At 40.3% G+C, this 19,093-nt stretch overlaps 1 protein-coding gene across 4 annotated transcripts in view; it reads right to left on the bottom strand.

Moving 5' to 3' along the window:
* Positions 1-19,093, bottom strand: part of DIP-lambda (Dpr-interacting protein lambda) — a 398,199-nt gene that overhangs the window by 167,719 nt on the left and 211,387 nt on the right. For all 4 annotated transcript variants that reach the window (XM_065222317.1, XM_065222316.1, XM_065222319.1 and 1 more), the window contains exon 3: positions 7,291-7,469. The gene's annotated coding sequence lies outside the window, so the exon portion shown is untranslated. The remainder of the gene's footprint in view (positions 1-7,290; positions 7,470-19,093) is intronic.

Genomic DNA, 19,093 nt, shown 5'->3' with positions numbered 1-19,093 from the left:
TGCCCAAACTAAATTTGATTATTTTGCTTTTGAGGATCGATTCTGATTTTGACAATTTTGGGTTGGATTACTAAACACTGGTGAATATCAACAAACGGGTATTCGTTGATGTAAAATGAACTCTTCAAGATCTACATCTACACTGAAGCGCTACTCTCTGCGTGTGAAGGTAGATCATAAAAAACAGACACTGCTCTTAAGTATCAATAATTTATGGTGGTCTTGAAAAGAACGATTTTGTCGTGATGGTTGAGTTATGCTGAGATATTAGGGTGTTCAACACGGATGATACTGGCAAGCTGTATGTTTTTTTGAACGAGGATAACGCGCTTTGCATAGATGGCCCACAGCAGCTCACGACGAGCAAATGAATCCGATCAGTAGCGGTGCGGCTTCTTCCTCCTTCTTCGGTGAATCGAGGGCTCTTGAGAGCAGCCGCGATAGCTAGCTGCTTGCGGGGAGCCTTTTGTTGTGTACTGGAGAAAAATGTTCAACGGCACGCGGCGAAAGCACTGCTGCTCATGATGACGATCGACCGGACACCACCACAGACGGTGATTGAACAATCACCGTTCGGCGAGACCAGATGGAATTCGATTTTGAAAACTGTGTTAGGGAAAGCGTATTTTGCAGGCAATCGAAGATAATTTTTGTCACCTTTGCAACTTTGACATTTGTGAAATTTTCAATAGTGACCTATTAAAAATTGATAAAGTGTTCATTTTAGCAGATTTGTTGAAAATTGTCCAATAGATTGGCTAGTTTAGAATTAAAATCCATCCACTATTGACAGAGTTATAACTGGTCTAAGCCTGACCACTTTTCGTAACGTGGTCAATTTTGGTTTTTTTGAAATTGCATCCCCAATATATTACCGAAAGACGTAATCCTACGTCAAATAAAGTTCTTCGCCAAAGTTGCTTAGAATTCCTAAAATAAAAAAGTTTATTTTCAAATAGGGTTTTTGATCTAATTTCCGTCCTACTAAGCACTTAGCACTTTAACTTTCTTTTTGAAAGGGTTTGAATAAAAAATGGAATGTTTTTAACAAAGATAACTTTTAAATTTATTCACCTTTCCATACGTACCGTTGGAATAAATGAAGAAACAAACAATGTTGAGGTATTATTAAAAATCTAACACTGTTTCTTGAATCTTAATTCGTCCTACGAGTTTCAATTCCGTCCTAACGCATTGAAACGCCATTAGATTTTCTTCGTTCTACGGATGATGGTAGAAAAAATCGATTTGCTAGGAGCGCTTCTTTTGTTTTGAGAACAATTAGTGTATATGGATACAATGCATATGCTTATGCACTAACGGATCGGAACAAACGTATAATTGTTTTGTGCATGGTGAAAACATTGATATTATTGATGATTTCTACTCGATAGAACGGAAATGGGCGATTAAGACGAAGTAGCGCTCTTCTCTATCAGTTAATTCAAGGACCAGCTTAATGTTGACAGGTTCCAAAAGAAGTAAGTTATTAATTACAATAACTTTCCCTAACGGGTGTCCACTAAAAATGAGAATGAAAAGAATGGGTCGGGCAAAAACACCGGTGAAGTTTAGTTCGAACTGATTTATTTCATACAAAGGGATAACTTAAGTTTCCAAACTGAGCTTAGTAAATATTGGCATACGGTCCGTAGTCCGCCATGCGGCGTACAGTAAGACTAAATCAAAAACAGTGGGACTTGACCATTTGCGATTAAACTATTGAGTGTAGCATTTTGATGTTTATAGAATGTTTCTTTAATTTTGGAGTATTATATTTCAGTGATGAAATTTTTCCTAAGCCTCTAGGCCTAAGCCTGAGTTGAAACATAACTTTTTTATGTCTTGTTAAATCGATGAACATCTATTGAAACGTTGTAGATGAAGTCATTTAAAAAAAATGTCTAACACATCAATTTTCTATCTCTCAAGTTATAGGGTGAAAATGAAGTACAAACGGTAGTACCCCATAAAAACCGTTTGTAACAAAACTTTTTTGTTTGAATTTAAGATTTTTTTGCTATGTTGTACAAAGTTGTAGGTGCTCGAAAATTGCACATTTTTGTTAATAGCAACAAATCTCTATTTCTCCGTTTAAAGCATTAACGTTCGATTTTATCATTTTTAACACTAAATTTAAGGGGGTGTATCTGGCAGTTTAGCAGATATTAGCAGCAAATCTCAATGTTATTTTGATCAGCAACTTATACCCTAATGTTACATATACAACTCATAGGGGGATCCAATGGGATGCTTAACGAATTTTCTAATAAAGTACCTCAATGTTTTGTTTCGTTTTGCTGTTTTCGTGACCATTTTTCTAAGCGTGTGTTAAAAAATTATAAATGCTGATGTAAATCCTTTAAAAAAGGAGCTATCGATTTGCCTCAATTAGCAAAAATGTGCATTTTTAAAGCCCTTACAACTTTGTAGAACTTTTTAGAATTCAAATAAAAATTTTATGGCACAAAAACGGCTGTTAAGGGGGTACTACCGTTTGTACTCCAATCTCACCATATAACTTCGTCCACTTGAGAGATAGAAAATTGTCTATCACAATTTGTCTTTGACAAAGTTTCTTAAAATTCCGAACACGATGCCTCCGGTAAAATGTGTAAGGGCAAATTGGCAATGTTTGAGACATCATTGCTCAGCAATGTACCGATAAATTTTAAATCAATTGATTTCGAATAAATCTTTAAAGTTTTTAGTTTCAAATGGCGTCACTAGATTTGAGATCTGCCATTAAATGGCTGAGCTATGATTGTTCGAACACTGCAAGTTTTCCGTTACGCATTTTACCTGAGGCATCGTCTTCGGAATGTTAAACTAACAGCATCTACAATGTTTCAATAGATGATCATCAATTTTAAAAAATCTGCTAAAATAAACACTTTATTAATTTTCAATAGGTCACTATTGACAATAACACAAATGTCCAACTGCTGCAATAGTGATCAAAATTATCACCGATTGCCTGCAAATAGCGCTTTCCCTAACACAGATTTCAAAATTGAATTCCATCCGGTCTCAACTAATGCTGTTCATTCAATCACCGCATGTGGTGAGTGGTGGTGTTCTCCAGTACACAACGAAAGGCTCCCCGCAAGCAGCTTGCTATCAAGGCTGTCCTAAACCACTCATCGAAATCAGTTGCTTGTCGTGAGCCGCTGTGGGTCATCTATGCCGAGCGCGTCACCCTCGTTTAAAACAACATACAGCTCGTCAGCCTCATCCGTATTGAACACCCTAATAGCTCAGCATTATTCAACCATAACGACAAGACGGTTCTTTTCAGGACCACCATAAATTATTGTTGTTTAAGAGTTAATTTTTATTGAACGTTCGCTCGCCTTGCTGCCAGCCAAATCACCCCCAAAGCTCTTTGATAATGTACCCAGCAACCAAACGTTTGTAGTCAAATGCGTCAAGTATTGAAGTGGTACATACAAATTCTCACGATGACCGAATACCACACGACCCGAGACATGTGTCAAATAACCAGAAATACGAGGCGTTTCCGTAATGAAAAAAGGTTTCCCTAACACAGTCGCCGAATATAGATTCCAAGCACTGAGCATGCCAGACCGTACCTATCTGTATGCCTTTTGTTATAAATTCTCAGCCTCTACATTTAAGAGAATTATGCAAAAAAAAAAATCTTGCCAAATTCTCTTCAAAAAAGAGGCTTAAAATTTGCATCAAAAAGCATAAACGTAGGTCCGGTAGGCTCAGATTTTGTGAGTGATGTGTTTTCCCTTATACACATTTCATTTTCGCACCGCTATCAAGTACAAATTTCCACATCATTATTCTAAACTGGCTTCCAAGCTTCCAATCCATCGATCCTTTTCAGGATAACAAATGACTAATAAAAAAGTTAACTAAAGAGTAAGAGCTTGTATCCAAGACATATCGTCCAGTATTGGCTTGTACTTGGACATCGACAGAGCACCTCACAAACAAAACTCTCAAATTACTTCCGAATTTCAACCTATCGAACTTTTTCAGTGATAACAAATCAATTTAATACAGTGTTCACTCGGCTGTCGACAAAAGCAGGCCACTCTCGATGGGTGCTACGCGATCGTCTGTTTTCTCGGCAGCAACCATTGTGTGGTCCTCCTTATTGTTCTTCATCAGCAGTTCTTTCGGTCGATGCGTCGTCGACTTTGGAAAGCAACCGTTTCGTGATGAGTGTGTGAATGCTGACCACGTTTTGCGTCCATTGTTGCAATGGACGCGCTCTGACCCTCGTTGGCGTACAACAATTTGCCATACAATGAAACTACTGGAAGCGGCTCCAGTTCTGATGGAGGAGGCTTTTTGGATAGCGGAAGATAAAGTGTTTATTGTGTTGTACCTTTTGACTATAGTTTTAAGATGTATTGTATAGTGACCAAGAATCCTCGGCTCTGTAAAGCTAATTCGGTTGAGCCTTATCAAATAAATTAATAAACAAAAAAAAACCAATTTAATAGATACTATACTTTTGTTGTGATACCAAAACTACCTTTCGTAATCCTACGTCAAATCTACGGTTGTGTCTTAGATACACCATCTTACTTTTTTCGGACACTTAATTTTTAAACTATAGGAACAAGCGTGATATATGTTTAATGTTATTAGGTTTACAGGTATTTCAAGATATAATTATAAAATGTTAAAATCATGAACGTGTCCGATATATGAATCAGAACGGTACCTCAAAATGTTCTTGCCCAAGCTATTAAAATTTTCGTTTAAAAAAAAAAGCTACAAAATGCAAACATTTAGAAACCATGTACACTTTATTAAACTTAAATTACTAAGCTTTTTGCTAGAGCGTATTTTTGTCATCGAAAATGATATTGTCTGAAACATTGTTTCCTGAGAACAAATAACATGAAAAAAAATATTTACTAACAGTTCAAAAATTGGACCGAAAGACTAGAAAAACATTATTTTTCTCTACAACTTTGTTTCTTCAGACATCATTTTGATCAGAAATAACGTTTCCATGTTACATTTTTTTGAAAAATTAAAAAAAAAACACCATTTGAAAATTTTACAAGATCCAAATTGGCCGAATTTCAACGAAAATGTTACCCATAACAAACAATTATACAAAATTTCATGAAAATCGGAGTGTTTCGTCACTTGGCATGGAATTAACTCGATGGTTCCTTCAATATCAAGTAAGGTTCAAAATATCCCAATGAAAAATGCCTGAAAATGCGGAGATGAACAAGCCATAGGCTAAAAATCTCCTTGCAAATTTTCTCAGCTACATCTTTGTTCAAAACCACTTTTCAATCAAATGTAAGGAACAAAAGATATTAATGATTCAAGTCACTGATGTCTTTTGATTATGCTCATTCAACTGTTCAGTAGGCAACATTGGTGTTTCTGGTGCGAAGAATAGAGCACTAATATCATAGCTACTATGTCACATTGCAGAATACAGTGTTGCTCACAGAACAGCTGCTTGATCATGCCATAAGATTATCAATCTCTAAAACAATTAATAACTATTTAATTTAACATTTGGCTGAAAAACAATATTTCACAAAGTTTGTAGTTTAGAAAATTTCCCGTAAGAAAAATTAAAGAACATTTCAAAAAAGCAATATGGAAAATGAGTAGAGGACAATGAACAAAATGTTTGGTTTTCTCATAGTAATTTTCATATAAACTTCGAATGGTTTGTGCAATGTCAGTTTCTTACCAAATGAGTTTAAATTTGGGGAGGCTAATCAGGACTTGATTTCAAACCGTTTGAGCACTGTGGAGCGAAAATTTACAAATTTTGCATATATGTTGAAGCATTTTTTTTTAAATCTCTTATTTTTAAACGATGAGGGTACCATTTTTGGAAAAAGGTATGAAGGACCTGTTGACTACCATCAAGATCTAACATCTACTGTTCATTAAGATGTAACCAATATCTGATTTGAGCTAAACAATTCCTTGTGAGTAGTGGCATTCAAGCTCGTAAGTTTTTAGTTTGAATTAGTTCATCACATCATTCGATACCATCTGATTTATGAACTCTCACAATTTCAACAGTCCTAGTAGATTGGAAACGATTCTGCGTGTAACTATTGGAACATATTGCCTTTTAACCATTCGAAATTAGCAAACTTCCGGAAAAAAAACCCCTACCACTAAACTAAAGTGTCGTAACAATCGAATAATTGAATCGTAAACGCCGATATCATAGGGGCCTCCCTCAGCTCAGCCGGTAAAGGCGCAGCTACAAAGTAAGAATATATGTTCGATTCCCGGTCCGAGCTAGGAATTTTTCGGTTTGGATAATTTCTCGACATCCCTGGACAATAGAGTATGATTGTATTTGCCACACAATTATGCTAATGCAAAAATGGTACAGGCATCGAATGCTCCCAATTAATAACTGTGAAAGTGCATCTAGAATTCTAAGTTAAGAGCACGCAATTAGCTTGAAATGCAAGGAAGAAGATATCATAGATATGTTTGATGTTTTCTGCTCAATAGGTCGAAAATTGGACGATTAGGCCGAAGTAAATGTTTACCCAACCTACTTGAAAGCGTTTCACTGACAGCAATCTATCAATTACCCAATCACTTAAAGTTTGATTCGACGTCGTCGTCAAGGATGCAGTAGATCCACTGTACAGTAAATCTCAACAGTTTCTCCTCTTTATGCACAATCCTATTAGGACCAACGAGGGCAGGATTTGCATTAACCATAGTGTAGTGTTCTCTTCGTTGGCAGCTGCTCACTTTCTGTATGTGTACCACCTATACTTTTTATGCAACCCGGAGATTCATCTTTTTCTCACGTGCTCACGTCAGGTCACAAGCAAAGCTGTCTCACGGCTATGGCCACGAACGGATATCTTCCCTACTATAAACCATTGATAAATGGGTGCATAAACGTAAATACCTATACATGTGAATGTGAATACATTTTAGCGGAAGACGGCTGCGAGGAAACCCATGAGCCGACAGTAAACACTGCTGCTCCACTTTGTGCATCCTCCAGCAGGCTGTATCCTGGCTGATGACGATGCGACGAAGCCAACACCAAGGGAAAGGAAAAGCATACACGGATGAAGCCATATCGCCGTGTCGGTAGTGAGAAGATATGTTGTATTTTCTATCCATGCATCCCTTGTGCTCCAGTAGCACTGTGTAGCTTATATATAAGTAAAGGATTAACAGCTCAACCTTTCGGTTCTGGCTTCGAAACGGGCAGTAGGAGTAAAAACCTGGTTGCAAACTGAACATACACACTCACAATCACGGAATCCGTTCCCGTACACCTACCTGTCTGCGGTGATTTTTCTTCCGATGCTTCCGAAAGAGATGATGTGCGGCACCTCCAGCTCCAGCTGCTGTTTCTGCATGTGACAGACACCGTAATCGGCTTAGCTGCTAATTCTGCCCTCAAGTCTCGTCTCGAACTGCTGCAGGAATCGCCACAGGAAGACAGGTTAGCTGATAATCTGGAAAATGGAAGAGAAAAAGTGACACATGAGTTTATGGATTCATTCGAGCCGATTCACTGTGCAATAATATGCTTAAAGCTATTTGACAGGAACTAACAGTGTCAAACAAAACAAACACTATCAATTCCATCTCTTAAACCACTTAACCAAACTGACCTGTACCCACTAGAAAGCATAGAAAAACTCGCACCTATAGATAAAAGTTTTCCCGCCCCCCTTCCATTCCCATAATATGAAAGTGATACAGCCAATCGAAGTCCCCTCCCCCACAAACAACGAACGACGCCCACTCGGACAATAGAACTGCACTTGATTTTTTATCGGAAAACTTTCCACACCGTTGGAAGATTTATTTCCGTTTGGCAGCGCCACACCTCGTTTGGCCGGAATTTTACACCTGCGCTTGGTTCGACATTCTTTTCTTTGCTCTATTCATTCAAAAACTTTTCCTCCCAGCTTGGGTGTGAATTGCTCTTTGTGTACATTTGCGCGATTCAGGAACTGCGGATAGAGTGTACCGAGGTACCTACTTATTTCCCAAGTCAATTCAACAGAATTCCGATTAGTAGTGCAGATGTTCAAGTTTGTTCCCACAGCATACTGTGAATGGGAGAATATAATTCAAACCGTGGTTTTGAATGAGCCTTTTTAAAGATAGGCAACGACTGATGCTGTTAAATCTAGATAGTTGGAGGGAATTTTTCAGAAACAAGGCATAAAGGGATACTTATTATAAAACATTAGCTAATGCAACTATAGTTAGTAGTATCATTCAAAAAAAAATATTCTTAGTGTAGGGTGACCGGACATTAGTCATAAATACGTTCGCCATACGCCGGATGTTTGCCATACGTACGATTGCCATAAAGACGATAGCCATAATAAACGATAGCCATAATGTACGGTAGCCATAATTTTGCAGTATTGGATTTTTTTAATCCAATTGCAATGCAGTACCCTTTATATGTATTTTGTCAACAAGCTTGAAAATGTAGTGTTGCCAAAACCGAACGGTTTTATTTTGAAATTTCTATTATGATTCCGACGATTTTGGACCACCGAGAAATAGAGAAGAATCATCTTTATGACTAAGAATTTAATAATTTTTATTTAAGCAAAAATACATAATCTTCAAAATCCATTTAATCGAACCTCGTCCCAAAATCGAACGGTTTTGTGGTTTTGTTGCCAAAATCGAACCATTCCATACATATGTTTTCTATTTAGAAAAATGCAATGAAAATGTGCAAATAATTTCTTGCTTTGAGTTGGCTCCTTCTTTATGCTATAAGTTGTTCTTTACAGAATAAATGTTTTTTTTTTTAAGAGATAAACTAGCCTTCGGCTAAAAATCTCTAAAAATTAAAATTTTATCATAAAATACTTATAAATTATGTTGCTCTTGCAGTTACCTCCTTCTTTGTATCTTAAGCTATTCTTTGACAGATAAAAGCTTTTGAAAATTTCATCTGAAATTTTTCAAAAGTAACATCTACAGCATGATCTGTTTTTTACAATTTCTGTTTATGAAAAATTCAATTAATTTTTTTTTTTGATTTTAATTCTAGAATTGGCTCCTTCTTTATAGCTTGAGCTGTTTGAGATAAAATAGTTTAAAAACTCCGTAGAGATGATCACAAACCATTTCTCTCTTGGAGTTGACTCCTTTTTTGTCATGAACTGTTCTTTGACCGATAAAATCCCATCTGAAAATTCTCAAAAGTAACATCTCTCTTGGAGTTGATTCCTTCTTTACATCATGACCTGTTATTAGATTTTTTTTTCTTTTATGGAATTTTCAATGGAAATATTCACAAATTATTTTACTCTTTAAGTTGACTCCTTCTTTGCATCATGAGCTGTTTTTCGACAGCTAAATAGTTCGAAAACTCCAATTGAAAATTCTCAAAAGTAACAGTTCTCTTTGAGTTGACTGCTTCTTTACAGTACAAACTGTTCTTTGATTTTTTTAATGAAACATTCAATTGAAATATTCACGTACATCCGACTGCAAACATGTATTTGAAAAATGATAGTTGATTTGATTATAATAATTATGGCAAACGGCACCGGTGGTATAGTGGTAAGCGTGATAGCTTCTCACCCCAGAATGCCTGGGTTCAATCCCAGTCTTCGCCGCCGCACAGTCTTGGGAGAAGTTTGTGCACTTAAAAAGCCTCTTCTTCTGAGCTAAGCAATTTCATGATAAATCCACCTATCAGGGAGATGAAAATTTTCCTTTTTTTGTTTGTCGAGATAGCAAAATGGTGTCTTGAGTAAAGTTTTAGACATTATTAAACCAAACATTTTTGCTGAAGACGTCAACTCTCTATCTCTTTTTTTTTTTCTTTATATAGAGATTTTTAGCCATATGGCTAGTTCATCTCTTAAGATAGTATAAAAAAGGAGAAAAAAAATGGTTTCTCATAAGGAGATTCCCAATCTTGGCTGTGGTACATTTATCTTGCTATAATGAAAAGGTGTAGAAAACTGCCAAAAGGGCCAACAAAACGGGAATATAAACAAGGAATACTCAGATATTGTGGTAAAGGTTCAAGACTCATCGCCCAACAGGTTCCGAATGCTGATTGACTCCAAGCCGAAGGCAGCCCGAAGGTCCTCTAGCTCCGCGCAGTTCACGAGGATTGGCTGGCATTCCGCAGGTTTCGCAGGTCCTCCGGAACGGTGTTCCTCCGAAGTTGTGGGAGACTCTGCTATGCCCGGTGCGCAGTCTTGACACCACTCGTTGTTCTCTTAGGTTTGGTCGATCCTTCCAGGTTCCGGTGGTCGCCTTGATCTTCCGAAGGTGGTGTGTCCTGTTTTTCCTCCACTCGGTGTCCCAGGCTCTCCGAATCGCCCACTTGATCCACTTTTTGACATCTTAGAGCGGTACATTGCCGGTGGACCTGGGTCCGGTGTGGCCTGAGCCGGCGAGGTGGTCGGCTATTACGTTCTGCAGTGACCGGGTACTCACATGAAAACTGTGTTGGGCGGCGCGTGCTTTACCGTCCCTTGGATCCACGGATGCTTCGGTGTTTCTGTTGTTAGGGCCAATATCACGCTGTGTGAGTCAGTTACGACTAATATCGGCCGGTTGGCCGGTTTCTTAACGGCGTGGAGAATGGCCGCTGCCTTAGCTGAGAACACCGAGCATTGGGTCGGGAGCGATCTGCTCACAAGCAGACCATCTCCGGACACCCCCATTCCCACTCCGCTCCTGGAAAGAGAGCCGTCGGTGTACCTAACTGCATAACCTTGGTAGTGCGCCCCGAGAGTTTCGACAACTGTCCGGCGTAGAGCCAGTGAGTTGTCTCCTGCCCTGAAGCGGTCCTTGATTCGGCTATCAGTTTTGATCTTGTGCGATTGCCAACTTTTGTCTACGTGCCAGTGGACCCTGGCCGCTGGAGGGAGATCTACGTCGGTGGCCGTGTGGAGGAGTCGGTTCGCCTCGTCGAGGAGAACGATCCTGTTGTTTCTCGACGTTTTAGCGAGAAAGGCAGCGGCTTTGGTAGCAGTAGCTGCGGTGAAAACGAGCCGAAAAGGTAGGATACCGGCTTCAACGCATGCAGCGTCGGCCGAGGTAGAGGGCAGGAGACCGGAGACTGTTCGAACGTAGCCGTTGTACACCGGTTCCAGAATCTGGACGGCTTTCTCGGCGGTAAGGCATGTAATCTCTACACCGTACAGTAGGCGACTGTCGATGATGGCTCAAGCAACGCGGCAGCGGATTTCACGATTGTTGGGTCAGTGGGGGCGGGAGATGGTCTTAATCAGGTTGGCCCGACTGCGACAGTCCTTCTTTACTTGTTGGAAGTGCGGCTCAAAGGATAAATTCCGATCGAGGAGCACTTTCAAGAGCCTCACGGTGTTTTTGGTTGGTATTTCTTCTTTTTTTTTATCATGATGGGCTGTCCGTTGTTGAGATGCCTGGTGGTACATATATGGCAGCGCACTCTCTTGCCGGCGGAAAGCTGGAAACCAACAGAGTCAACCCATCTGACCAGCGAGGAGACTGCCGCTTGCGCTCTCAGTTTCGTCCTCTGCAGGGTGGGACCCATCCGCGTAGACGAAGATGTAAACGTTCTTGGGTAGTTGGTCAAAAACCCCATTCATGGCCACCAGGAAGAAGGTGACCGCGATCACCGAACCCTGTGGCACTCCGGTTTCTTAACTGAAACTTCCGGATTGCACGTTTCCGACCGAAACCCGAAAACATTGGTCGGTCAGAAAGTTCCGGACGAAGTAAAGGATGTGGCCCCAATTAGCAAGCTTTTTCAATACAGCTGGTTTCCATGTTCGGTTGAACGCTTTGGAGATGTCCAGCGAGACGATCTCCACGTGATGACCTTGGTTCTTTGCCTCCTTCAGGACTTCACCAAGAGTGGCGAAGTAGGTGGAGGTGCCATACACCTGCCAGCCTATTGGCCTCAAGATATTTTGCTTCAGCCTCCTGTTGACCATCCGTTCCAGGACTTTGGCCATGCAGCAGGTCAGTGCAATGGGACGGAGCCCAGTGATGTCCTTGGTTCAGACATTGGTTTTCGGTAACGGTATAACGAGGCTTTCTTTCTAGTTTTCCGGGTATTCCTCAGCGGTCCAGGTTGGTTGTAAAGGTCGAGAAGTTTCATTTTGGCTTCGGGTGGAAGGTGCTTTAGCAGCGGGTAGCCGATTTCGTCCGGTCCGGCCGAGTTCCCGTTGCTCTGACTGAGAGCGAACACGAGTTCTTCCCAGGAGAGTGGGCTGTTGACCGGTAGGTCGTCGTTGTCTGGAGGAATTCCGAAGGCAGACACAGAGGACAGAGAGGGGCGGACTCGTTGTCGGAGGCTTTCGCTGTACTCCGAGATGCTGGATAGTTTGGCGAAGTATTTGCCCAGTTCGTCTGCTACGACGGTTGGATCAGTGATGGTGAAGGTGTCTGTTCGAATCTGGAGCGGAGATGATCGCCGCTTGCCGCTAAGGGCTTTAATGCGACTCCATAGCTCCGCTGACGATTGTTCAGCGTTGATACTCTCCAGGAAGTCCAACCAGCAATTTTGCTTTTGTAATTCTATCGACACAGCAGAATTCCAGAATGAAATCAACATATTCAACACTTGGTTTTAGTAAAAGTCTACTCCAACTCAATGTGAAAAAAATGCAACGCAATTGTATTTAGCAGAAAATTAGAAACACCTTTTTATGAAATAATTTTAAGCAACCAAAAAGTAGAAAAATGTAAAATTGTAAGGGACCTTGGTGTGATCCTAGACTCCAAGCTCACTTTTATAGAACATTATAATACAATCATAACGAAAGCAAATAGTATGCTGGGTTTCATTAAGAGGTTCAGCTATAATTTTCAAGACACATACACTATCAAATTATTATATATAACATACGTAAGACCTATTCTGGAATACTGTAACCTAGTATGGAATCCGTACTTTGCCATACACGAAGAACGCATAGAATCCGTCCAAAAACAATTCCTTTTATATGCCCTTCGCAAATTGAATTGGACCGCATTTCCTCTTCCATCATATGAAGCACGCTGTATGCTCATCAACTTACAAACACTCAAAGAACGCCGCGAATGTACAATGCTTTTCTTCATCAATGACATTCTTTCACATTAAACTTCTACACACCATGTGAACACGAAAATTATTCTCAGAAAAATCACACAGAACAAATTACGCAAAAAATGGCCCATTCAATCGAATGATGCGACAGTATAATCTACACTGTGAATTCATTAGCATCACTATGTCAAAAGAAGAAATTAAAACCCAACTAAAACATAATAGAAATAACGCATAGTATGTACTAAGACATTGTAACCATTGTAGACATGCTTGACGAAATAAATAAATACCATACGGGAAAAAAAATGACCAGATCTTCCTGCTCGAAAATATCGCAGAGGGTGACGCCTCTCTATCTCTTATGTTTACAGAGATATGTCATTTTTTGGTAAGAGTATCCAGAAAATAATTTTTTTGCAAATATCTTCAATATTTCTTAAGATATTCAAGGTTTTGATCCAAAATTAGCACTACTTCCAAGGTCAATAGCTCAAAGTTGGGCAAAATTGAGCAAACCAGGTTGATGACATTTGAAAGTATACTTTAAATGCTGCCCAATGCATAGCAAATCATTAGTCTTCTTTAGTATTCTCTGCTGATCTGCTTATTACCAAACTATAGTAAACCGTGTGCAGACAATCGTTTTCTTGCATTTCTAGCTGAACATTGCATTAGGTCCTAAGTAGCATTGATCGATTCTCTTCGTCGACTTTCTCTTTAGTTAATCTTGAACACATAAACGTTTCTTGATGTGTTTGTCGTATTGGATGCTAGATAAAAGCTTCTTGTATCGATCTGTGTGCTGAAAATACCTGGGAATGTCTTTACATGGCCGTGGGGATGCAAAGAGGGAGTCGACGAAGAGAATCTATCAATGTTACTTAGGACCTAATGCAATGTTCAGCTTGATTTGTACATAGAGGCTCCTTCATACGTCACTTACTCTTGGTGTTGAAGGAAGAAAATTTGAATTCGATTAAATCGAAGTAGGCATACAAAAAAAGAGTAGGTGTTGCAAAGTCGCGTGTGGTAAGAGTTTTGATTCCAAATTCTAAATTGTAGTGACCGGTTAACTGGACAAGAAGGTGATTCGTAGTGTCTATTGTAGTGATTGGTTGACTGAATAAACAGTGGTTCTTGTTTCTCTTGTCAGGTGAGTCCTGGTGTCTATTGTAGTGTTAAAGAATGACTGAACTACTATTGGGCTCCGTTCCCCCCGGTAGGTGATTCATAGTGTCGGTAGTAGTGACCGATTGATTGAACGAACAGTGGTCCTTATTCTTTCCGGAATGTGATTCTCAGTGTTTGTTGTAGTAACCGGTTAGCTGAACGAACATTGGTCCTTGTTCCTCCCACTATTTGAGTCCCGGTGTCTGTAGCAATGTGTCATTGGCTTTCGAACGTAAGCGGTAATTACGATAATGAGCTCTGTAATATCTTTTTTGGTTGGTTCAGATAAGTTCAATTTGTTTTGATCACTATTTGATACATGACGAAGTACAAATATGTGTTTTATTTTAAATATTTAGAAACTATTGAAAAACGTGAGTTGTTTAATCTTTGGAGGAAAACCGCAGGGAATCAAAATAAAAGATGGGGCTGCGTGGCTTCCGAGATTATGGCTGTTCATAAAATAGATATGAACATCATGCCAGATGTCGTTTCAGAAGTACAGGCATATGTCAAGAGCATCTGTCACTACTTCCACTTTGATAATCCGGTACAACTGCCTCAAGCTATACGTGATAAGCTTCCATCTTCTTGCAATTCTCAACGACCTGGACGTGACCCGTGGTTTTATTTGCCTGTAACGGTTCATAAAATTTTGAATTACACATAGGGTAAGTGCACCAGTATTGGCCATAGATTCCTATTTTGGCCATAACTCAGAAAAAACGATTGAATCACAATCTTCGTGCGTTTTTTTGGCGATATGTATGTATATATGTATAAAGGGTGATACGGTCAAAATTTGGTCAAGAGAAAACGCGTGTAAATCGGTGAAATCGTTTATTTAAAAAATCAAATTAAATTTCTTTTTCAAGTTCAATTAGTATAAAATTCAGGAAAAATATTCAGTTAGGCTTCCGCTTTTCCAAATCCGAATTGCCAGGCCTTACGCTTGACCCCTGCCATCAGCTTTTGTACAGCCACCTTGTCCACCTTCTTCGCCGCAGAAAGCCAGTTTGCCTTGAACTGCTGCTCGCCCTTAGCAGTTTTTTTGGTCTTCTTTAGGTTCCGCTTGACAATAGCCCAGTATTTCTCAATTGGGCGGAGCTCTGGCGTGTTGGGAGGGTTCTTGTCCTTGGGAACCACCTGCACGTTGTTGGCGGCGTACCACTCCATGGCCTTTTTACCGTAATGGCAAGATGCTAAATCCGGCCAAAACAGTACGGAACAACCGTGTATCTTCAGGAAAGGCAGCAGACGTTTATTCAAACACTCTTTCACGTAAATTTCTTGGTTGACAGTCCCGGAAGCTATGAAAATGCTGCTTTTCAAGCCACAGGTACAGATGGCTTGCCAAACCAGATATTTCTTTGCGAACTTTGACAGTTTCATGTGCTTGAAAACATCTGCTACCTTTCCCCTTCCTTTTGCCGTATAAAACTCCTGTCCCGGAAGCTGCTTGTAGTCGGCTTTGACGTAGGTTTCGTCGTCCATTACCACGCAGTCAAACTTCGTCAGCATCGTCGTGTACAGCCTCCGGGATCGCGCTTTGGCCGTCGTATTTTGTTTATCATCGCGATTTGGAGTCACTACCTTCTTGTAAGTCGATAGTCCGGCTCGTTTTTTGGCTCGATGCACGGTTGTAGACGATACACCCAGCTTATTTGCGGCATCTCGGAGAGAGAGGTTAGGGTTTCGCTTGAAACTACCGGCAACTCTCTTTGTCGTCTCAGCGGCTTCAGGTTTTCGATTTCCCCCCGATCCATACTTCCTGGCTGTCGACAAACGTTCCCCAAACACTTTAATTACATTTGTAACGGTTGATTTGGCAACTTTTAGCGATTTTGCCAACTTTGCGTGCGAGTAGCTCGGATTTTCACGATGCGCGAGCAAAATTTTGATACGCTGCTCTTCTTGCTTGGACAGCATTTTGACAACTGAAGAGTGAATTCCAAAATCAAAATAGGAGCAACATTCTACATACACACACCTTCAAAATGAGGGGTGTTCAGGTTTTTTAAATGCAAAATTGAAAGAAATACGTCAAGTTGATATTGACCAAATTTTGACCGTATCACCCTTTATGTACATATATGTATTTGAATCTACAATCTTAACAGAACTTAAGACCTCGTGTGAAAAACGTCAAATATCGCCTAACATGGCCAAAATAGGAGCATGGTCAATATAGCAGCGTTCCCCTATACAAAGTTCAGAAGGCACCAAACCGGAGCGAAAAACAGAGCACGATGACAAAAACTCGCGCAAGGAAGCTATACAGAAAGTGCCTCACAAAACCATTCTGCATGGTGATGGACGATGAGACCTACATCATGGCCGACACCAGACAAATGCCGGGACCTGTAAGTGGGCAGTTTCTGAGAGTGTACAGAAGAAGAAGCTGTCGAAATTCGCCAAAAAGTTCTATGTCCTTCAAGCGATCTGCGGATATGGCAAAATGAGTCAACCCTTCATCACACCTGGGACCGTCAACGGAAAAATCTACAAGGACGAATGCCTCCAAAAGCGGCTTCAGCCCTTCCTGAGGTCTCACGAAAGCCCAACACTATTTTGGCCAGATTTGTCATCTTGTCACTCTGCCCGTGATTGTAACAAATTTCCTCAGCTGCAGCTTTGTTCAAAACCACTTTTCAATCAAATGTAAGGAACAAAAGTTATTAATGATTCAAGTCACTGATGTCTCATGATTATGCTCATTCAACTGTTCAGCAGGCAACATTGGTGGCTACTATGTCACACTGCATAATTTAGTGTTGCCCACAGAACAACTGCTTGATCACGCCATAAGATTATGAATCTCGTAAAAATTAATAATAATTTAATTTGACATTTGGATGAAAAACAAAATTGCACAAAGTTGTAGCTTAGAAAATTTCCCGTAAGAATAGTTATTGAAATTTTCAAAAAAGCAATATGGAAAATGGGCAGAAGACAATGAACAAAAGTTTGGTTTTCCCATAGTAACTTCCATATCGAACATCGAATAGTTTGTGCCAAGTCAGTTTCTTACCAAATGAGTTTAAATTTTGGGAGGCTAATCAGGACCTGATTTGAAACCGTTTGAGCACTGTGGAGCGAAAATTTCAAATTTTTCATAAGTCTATTGGGCCATCATGAAGGCAAACCTTCGTAAAACTCCGAAAATTGAATGAAAATGATCCTGAATTAAAGAAAGTGTGGTGGAAAGTGTCTAAACAGGTCGGCCCTTCTATTGCCCAAAACCTGATGCAAGGGATCAAGGAAAAAGGTGCGGGCGTTTGGGTTGGGAGAGGAGGATCAATAAAGCAATGATGTCAAAATATAACCATATTGTAGTACCAACCGGTTGAAACATACCATTTTAAATTGGATCACACTGGACTAGTATATCGGTACCAAGTAAATCAATGAACGTACCCCATTCTAGTCAAAATTCTAGTACTACACTATGTTTGTTTTTATTCGCTATGAAAGTTTGACAGATAAAATGGGGGGTTCGTGGTTTTCCCTGTGTTTTGAGGAATGCACTGATCAGCTTGGTACCGCTAATTTTATTTAAAAAAAATATGTTTTGTTGCTGAACAATCCTCCTTTGACTAGGTCAATGGTTTCACTGCTTTTGGTTTGACCATTCATCCGAATCTCCAACATTTTTAAATAAACCTACAAACTAATGGCGCATTCTTGCTTTGTTTACAAACGACGATATCAGTTATATGAACCTGTAAAATGCTTCCGACATTTCCGGACATCACCAAAAAAAAACAACCCACGCTAGCATCCATTACACCCAAACAGAACCATCACTTCCCTATCTGTGTTGCCCTAAATCACGACGGCCGGCGGTGGTAGTGCCGTGACCGAGACAATACCTCACCCTGGAAACCGAGAACGTGTATGGGTAGTATCCATCGCTCGGTCGGTAGCACGTGAAACGAACCATGAAACAAACTTTTGCCAAGATAAACTTTACTGCATGACCATTTTCTCGCTTCGGCTCTATCACCTTGATGCCCCATGGTCAAAAGGGCAGAAAAAATAACGTCATCCTAGGTGTTGGGGGTGGCGGGCAGAGAGCATGTATAAAGCAAAGGTCAAATGAGTGCTAGGATGGTGTTGCGGAGGTCAGGTGAGCCTCCGTGGACCAATTAAAGCAGCACCGTCCACCAGAATGTATAGGTACATGGGTATGGGAGTGCCGTATAGGAACACACCTGTTTTATGGCTACACTTTGTTTCAATGGCCCGAGCATGTTCTTCGATCGCCACCGCCTTCATCCGTCCGTGCTATCCTCGCTCTGGCGGAAATGTTTTGTGGCTTTTGTACCCCGCTATTCTGCATTGCAAAGCGAATACATTGGGGGAGTGGACGACAACTTTGCCACAATAGTGTCAGTGTCATATCATATTTATGGGACTCGGTCGTAACCTGGTTCCGAGAAAAAGTTCAAGTAGTTTTTCATGTTTCAGAGTGTGGTGTTTTCAGTATCTATAGTAGATGTTTGTTTTCATCAACTTTGCAGCAAGATAACCAACTAATCAATGTGAAACCGAACCGTATACCACCTGCGTAATCTAAAATTCATCCGATTATTCCACTTCGTTACTCCTTCGGCAGAAGATACATTACTCCGAACCGACTTCATTTACCCAGCAATTTTCCTTATTTGAATTCGTTTTCACACCCAATAGACATTCTAAATATCCAAAGTGCTTCTTTCCCTATAGCTTCTCACCCAGAGCCGTTCCGACAAACCACCCTTGAAAGTGCCATCATCTAGTCTCTTCCGTTTACCTGCTCCTCCGCCGCACGGTTCTCCCCTCCGGCGCACCACCCGGTGACAATAGCAAATTATGGAAATTGAAAAGGAAGCCCATGAAATTTGA

Source organism: Ochlerotatus camptorhynchus, unplaced genomic scaffold (assembly GCF_037179485.1).
Source record: "Ochlerotatus camptorhynchus isolate MF236.1 unplaced genomic scaffold, CSIRO-AGI_Acam_v1.1 ptg000165l, whole genome shotgun sequence".
NCBI classification, from domain to species: domain Eukaryota; kingdom Metazoa; phylum Arthropoda; class Insecta; order Diptera; family Culicidae; genus Ochlerotatus; species Ochlerotatus camptorhynchus.
This window is presented reverse-complemented; position numbering and strand designations above follow the sequence as displayed.